This window comes from Xenopus laevis, chromosome 3L, assembly GCF_017654675.1.
Source record: "Xenopus laevis strain J_2021 chromosome 3L, Xenopus_laevis_v10.1, whole genome shotgun sequence".
In the NCBI taxonomy this organism is placed as follows: Eukaryota; Metazoa; Chordata; class Amphibia; order Anura; family Pipidae; genus Xenopus; species Xenopus laevis.
Window position 1 is genome coordinate 68,223,027 of NC_054375.1, and position 6,967 is coordinate 68,229,993.

At 41.2% G+C, this 6,967-nt stretch overlaps 1 protein-coding gene across 1 annotated transcript in view; it reads right to left on the bottom strand.

The window, feature by feature from the left end:
- Positions 1-6,392, bottom strand: part of osbpl8.L (oxysterol binding protein like 8 L homeolog) — a 99,929-nt gene extending 93,537 nt beyond the window's left edge. The window contains exon 1 of the mRNA XM_041586360.1: positions 6,374-6,392. The gene's annotated coding sequence lies outside the window, so the exon portion shown is untranslated. The remainder of the gene's footprint in view (positions 1-6,373) is intronic.
- Positions 6,393-6,967: the final 575 nt, after the last annotated feature.

A 6,967-nucleotide genomic window follows, 5' to 3' on the forward strand; every position in this document is an offset into this window, starting at 1 on the left:
TGGTTTAAGAAATGACAGTTTAGTCTTCCTATCAGCCATGGTGGATGGCTCATACTGCAACCCGAAGGCTGCAATAATTCATTTAAAGAAAAACTAAACCCTAAATATGGATATGGCTAAAAATGCCATATTTTATATATTGAACTTCTTGCATCAGCCCAAGTTTTGGCTTCTCAATAGCAGCATTGATCGAGGACTTCAAACTTCTCACAGGAAGTCACCATCTTGGAAAGTGTCTGCGACACTCACGTGCTCAGTGGGCTCTAAGCAGCTGTTTAGAAGCTAAGGGGTTGTCGCAAATTATGAAGCAGAAAATGATGTTTGCCTGTCATATAAGCTGATGCTACAGGGCTGATTATTACATTCTGATGCTAATTGCACTGGTTTCTGTGCTGCCATGTATTAATTATTTGTATTAATTACTAATCAGACTTATATTGTGACATTTATATTCTGTGTGTACTGTATATTGTGAGTTGGTCCCTAAGCTCAGTAAGTGACAGCAGCACAGAGCATGTGCAGTGAATCAACAGAAAAGAAGATAGGGAGCTACTGGGGCATCTTTTGAGACACAGATCTTCCCTGTTAAAGGGCTGTGGTTGCCTTGCGCTGGTACAGAAGCATAAAGCATAATGTACAACATTTCTAACCTATTTCTTTAATTAGGCTTTAGTTGTCCTTTAACTGTTGCTGTGCAATAACACCTTGTAGCCTACCTTGCCTGGATCACATATTCCTTGACTTACATTAATTCTTACAATATTCATTGTCATATCCCAGCCTGCGGTGTCCCCATTCCTCACTGATTTTCTTTGTCCTACTAAGCAGCAGTGTACTGACAGCAACAGACATTCCTATTCTACACAAATTTACACTTGTATAAAAATAGTAGAACCAGAAAATAATGGGAATCATGTTCATATATGTAATTCATCCTCTTTTTAATTATTACAAATCTGCCTTAAATATACTTTTCATCTAGTTTGCTCAGCAAACCAAGTGTATATACTGCACTCATTTTTGTTGTAGCTGCTATGATGATAACATAAACACCTTTATGTTTTATAATACATTTAAAATGTCCAGACCACTGGAACACTGTGGCATGCTTGGCTGGATGTAAACCATCAGCTCTCTGCAGGTTTTTAAGAATGGTCACATATTGATGACTCCAATATTCAAGGTTAAAGCAGACCTATCCAAAAAGATATGTGAAATAGTTTCAAATGCTGCATTGTACTTAGCCGTGGTTCATAACATTTGGTTATGTACCCACCCCTCTCATACAGTCTCATGTCTTTCCCTGTTTCCAGTACATTCCAGTGTCTTCATACAATTACTCACACAGATTTTACCAACTTGCCACATATGAACTCTCTGTGGGGTCCCCTTTTGCCCCCTGTTGTATTATTGACAATATAATTCACTACAATTAAAGAAAGCTAATTTTGCACTAAGCTGAGTCAACCATTAAAGCTTGCTCTGTCTGTAATTTAAGTTGGTAGGAAGTACATCACAGTGGTTTAAGCCAAAGAAAATGTTCCAAATTTCTATGCACCTGATCCTCTGTGCTGCTGTCTACCGGGTGTGATTGCACCTGAGCCTGCACCCCAGTGGGGCTCGCACCTGTGGAAATCCGGCACAAAAATTGAGATGGGTACCCGACCCAGGAACTACTGGTTCCATTATTGGCTGCTGTGGGAATGCTGGAGCTACCATCTGGTTAACAGGGGTTAACATCCTGAGTACCCAGAGCAGCCCACAATAGGGCCAACTGTGCTTAATTCAATTCAGGAGGCAGTAGGAAGGCAGCAGTACTGAGATTACCTATACAAGGTGCACATGTTGATGCAAGTAGCTTTATTGAATGGGATTTCTGATGCAACTGAATGCAGTGAAAATTGCATCCCTATAACAGCATTGTGATTAATTCAATGAGTAGACTGTTCCCCTAACACTATTATCTCTTCCTTGGTATACACTGTACAATGAGTGTTTTAGTACTTACTGTATATAAAAGACAGGCACATTGTAGAAATGTAATGGGTTTCTTCTCCCCCTTGGGAGGTTAAAGCAGTTGATGTGGGTATACATCCTAAATGACAATGGATATTTGGGGTTGAATTCTAATTAAGGGGCAGATTTATTATATAGTGTAAAAACGGGAGGATAATTCAGCACACATCACCAGGCTTTGCCGTGTGAAAAACGTTTTTTATTCATTTTTTTCTTACATTGACTTCCACCAGAACTTACTTACAGGTCTGAACCAGTGTAAAATAAATGTCGCAAATCTGGCATTTGCATGGCGTAAAGTAAAACACATATAGTCAAATACAAGAGTCCTCTGCACTCAACCCATTATCAATATATTTAAGACAGAGACATTTTGTGCATACTGCTACTAAAAAATGCCTTACCCTTTAAACAACACAGGGATTGTTTGTCCATATATTGCAATATATTTAAGCTGGCCAACTACGTCAAAGTCATCCCATATCTGGCCAGTCCTATGCTCAATTTTCATCTGATTCATTAAGAATTCTATTGCTTCATTATACATTTTACAAAGGGACTAGGTTTTACCTGCAACTTACTTGCTGCTTTCAAAGTAAACCTCCCAAACTTGGCTGCCCTTTTATTAGACACCAGTGGGATCACCTGACTATAGCTGGGAAGGGTGGGAGCTACAACATGGAGCTGGTCACTGCTTCTAAAAAACTTCATACATAATTTGGTTCAGAGCAAATTCAAACAATTGTTAATGAATAATACATTTCTGGGATGCTCATGTCAACCAAATAAGGAAAGGGATATAGGTTTTTCAACCTATAATTGATATTTTTTTTCAAAACACTATTAAAAAGATATATAGTATAATGAGAGAATTAGAGAATTTTGCTACATTTGCTGTCAAGGGAGGTAAAAATGTTGCAGAAATATTAATGCTCCTAAAAATAACAATAATTGCCTGCCAAGATCATTACAAGAAAACTCATCTTTAGAAAAGCATAATAAATTCTATCTGGGCAAGATGGTCTTTCAGTAGCATATACCTTCCCTTGCCAAAAGGGCAACTTGTGAAACAGGTATTATTAGCAGGGCCTTTCCCATCCCTCAGGGACAGCACATGAGCCAGACATTATTAACCTTTCCACCTCAGGGAAAGCATGTGAGTGACACATTATTCGTTCTGACCCTACCCTTGCCTCAAGTGCAGTATATGTTTGTACACTGAAGTATAAAGGGGCAAGACTGTAGCCACTGGATTTGTTTACCTTGCTTCATCCAACCTTTCATAACTTTTTTATTTTTTGCTACACATGTAACAATATACCCTTTGTGCCCCCACCCAACACCAGTACATTTGCAATGTGGTGCAATCCCATTAGAGTTGATTTCTTCATGTTAGAGAGAGCAAACACTTTAGAAAAAAAAAAGTAAAAAGGTCCCTTTCACATTCACATATACAGTAGTTGGGTTATTTTATCAGGAGATAGAAACTTTTAACTTTTCTGTATGTTTTTGGAGTATGAGAGGAATCTGGAGTACAAAGAGGAAAAGGTTTAATCACCTTCAATACAATGCTATTGGAGCTTTGATTGCAATAGCATTTATTTGCATCTGGAAAGATCTTTGTAGTCGTACAATGCAAATCTATACACTTGTATACTAGATATTTTATAAAAATCTTATAGCAACTCATGTTTTTGGAACACAAAACATTTCTACATCTCATAGCAATGTTTTTTGTCCGAATTGCTGGAAAAAAATAGTCCCTGACAAAACATCAGGGTATATTTGAAAACGTTAGCATTTGATGTCTTAGCAATAGGTTATGGGCATATAACCTGAAAAACCTGAGTGCTGGTAAAGGGCAAGTCATTGTATGCTAGGATAAGCAGTGAGTGCAGGCAATTAGGCTTTATTTCAGACAGGGCTGAAACCTGAAACTTGGCCTGGGGCTGATAGCAGTATAGGGGGTGATTCTTGCCTTGCATTTTTCAGCAGGCCTGAGTTTCAGGCAGGGCTGGAACTAGGGGTAGGCAGAAGAGGCACGTGCCTAGGGCGCAAAGCTTGGGGGCGCCAGGCACATACCTCACATGCAGCCTACCCCTAGTCCGGCAAGTGTTACCTCAGTATAAAGTGGATTGGCGCTCTCTCTCTCTCTCCCTGGTTGCGCATGCGCGTCCTTGGTTGCGCACGGTTACGCACGCGCGTCCTTGGTTGCGCACGGTTGCGCATGGTTACGCACGCGCGTCCTTGGTTGCGCACGGTTACGCACGCGCGTCCTTGGTTGCGCAGTGCTGTTGCCTAGAGCGCCCGGCAGGCATGGCCCGGAGATGGTTTCAGTCTTCGTGACATTAGCAAGGCAGGTGAAAGCAGGCCAATAACCAGTCCCTACACTTGAATCAGACAACTAACCTTGCCTGGATCATTACTTCAGCCTGGGTGATGGCACTGAAACGCTTGAGTCTGCATTTCGGTGCCAAAACCCGTTGCGTGTGCCTGCTCCAGGGCCGATGCTTTAGATGCAGGTGCGGGCAAGGTAAGGGGCTGATTCCAGCGTAGGGGCTTATTCTCAACCTGCTTTTTCAGCAGGCCTGATTTCAGCCCCATGTGCCATTAGCCTCATATTCATATAAAGCAATTTTCATAACTCGCTGCTGGAATTTAATTAATATGTAAATGTCCTCAATGTGACATTGCCCTCAAGGGAAACACAAGGATAGATATAAAGCCTTTTTAGTATGGTGTTAAAACATTGCACATTGCTGAAGACTTGTATGTTTGTTTAAGAGAGGTCAGTCAAATGTACAATGCAGATTTAATCTAGACAGTGGAAACTTGTCACATTACAGCAGGAACTCCCATGAATATTTACACTTCTCTCATTTGACTTCTTTATCTTCACTTGAATACAGAGATCTAGCACTGAAAGGCTCTTACTAAACCACACGAAACCAACAAGCAAAAATGGCTTCTGTTCATCAAGTAATTGTTTTCTTTCTTTCCCCAGCAAGTTAACCAAATTGATGTGTATTTCTAGCAGACAACCAAAATTGAAACACATAAAGTGCAGCACAGTAACAGTGAGTAATATGGGCATCATTTACAAGTATTTACACATTTTCTGAAAAACTCATTACAGTTATTACAAAGCCTGAAATTGTCATCCAAAAAAACCCCTGAAAATGTCATCCAAATGTATGTATGTATATTTTTATTTGTATACCGCTCCTGAGGGCAAAGCACTGTACAGAAATACATGTATATTAAGTACTATAGACTTCACCAGGGCCGGATTTACCCTCCTTGCCCCCCTAGGCCCAGCTACTGTGCCGCCGCCCCCCCCCCCAACACATTTTCTGGATGTGAATCTTTTTCCATTCAGGACATTTATGCAAAAGTGGATCAGATGGATCAACTAGCAGTTAGGCTTGTTTGAGATATATCTATATATATTCTCTATATATAGACACCTTTTTATACATAGATGCAGAGAGAGATGTGTCCCTTGTTTTGATAAGTTTGTCAATTGTGCTACAGTGGGCAGCCGCAGCACCAGATAAATATTTATTATAAAATAAAAAAGTCAAATCTTGGCAGCATCATAATCTTTGTAGTTCCTATTTCTCAGCAGACATTATCCCTTATAATACATGAGTGATACTCCGAGTTCCCTGTGTAACTCAGCCTGCAGCCTTGTGCCTTTATATGGTCACAGAACAACCCCTCAGTGACTCCTAATATCCTTATCATTTACAGTAGGGGGTACATTGTCCCTTATAATACATGAGTGATACTCCGAGTTCCCTGTATAACTTAGCCTGCAGCCTTGTGCCTTTATATGGTTACTGGACCCCTCAGTGACTTCTAATATCCTTATAATTTACAGTAGGGGGTACATTATCCCTTATAATACATGATGATACTCCGACTTCCCTGTATAACTCAGCCTGCAGCCTTGTGCCTTTATATGGTCACAGAACAACCCTGTCAGTAACTTCTAATATCCTTATCATTTACAGTAGGGGGTACATTATCCATTATAATACATAAGTGATACTCAGAGTTCCCTGTATAACTCAGCCTGCAGCCTTGTGCCTTTATATGGCCATAGAACCCCTCAGTGACTTCTAATATCCTTATCATTTACAGTAGGGGGTACATTATCCCTTATAATACAAGAACTGGAATGGTTTTCATTTTGTAGGAAGCAGGAAAGGGACATAAAAAAATCTGTAACAGGTTTAGAAGTTAGAACACTTGTGATTCTGCACCTCCAGCAAATCTGCAAGTTGACTATGACATATTTCTCTACATGGCCGATATACAGCAGATCTGCAGGGGAAATATTAAATGTACATACCAGGAACAGATCAGCTTGCTGGGACACACGCAGCACAGCAGAGGCAGCAGCAGCACGAGCACAGAGAGGAGTGGGAGGGGGCGGAGCCACAGCGGGAGATAGGCTGGAGGAGCGGTCCTAAAGCCAGCCGAATCTATCAGGAGCAGCCGACTTACACAAGATGTTAGGGGGCGCCTTCTTGCCGCCCCTAACATCTTGCCGCCCTAGGCCCGGGCCTAGGGGGCCTTTCCCTAAATCCGGGCCTGGACTTCACTAACTACTGTAGTTGGTCAGATCCTTGTTATAGGGCCCTGTGAATGAGTTGGTTACTTAGAAAGCAATTTACAAAACCCTGTACCCAAAAACACATACTGCAAATGGCTCCCCTTCGTTCTTATTCAATAAGCATTTGCTTCTGCAGTCTTGCTGTGCTCTGCACAGACTTGCATGGCTGGCATGACTTTACAACCTGCCATAGGGCAGGCTTACTGTACCTCATACTGTACTTCTGGCAAACCCTAATGTGCAAGAAGACCTGCATCCATAGACACGTAGCTTTTTTGGTTGGGGGAGCATCCAGCAATGGAACTTGGGTGCATTGGGCCCCTTGCAAAA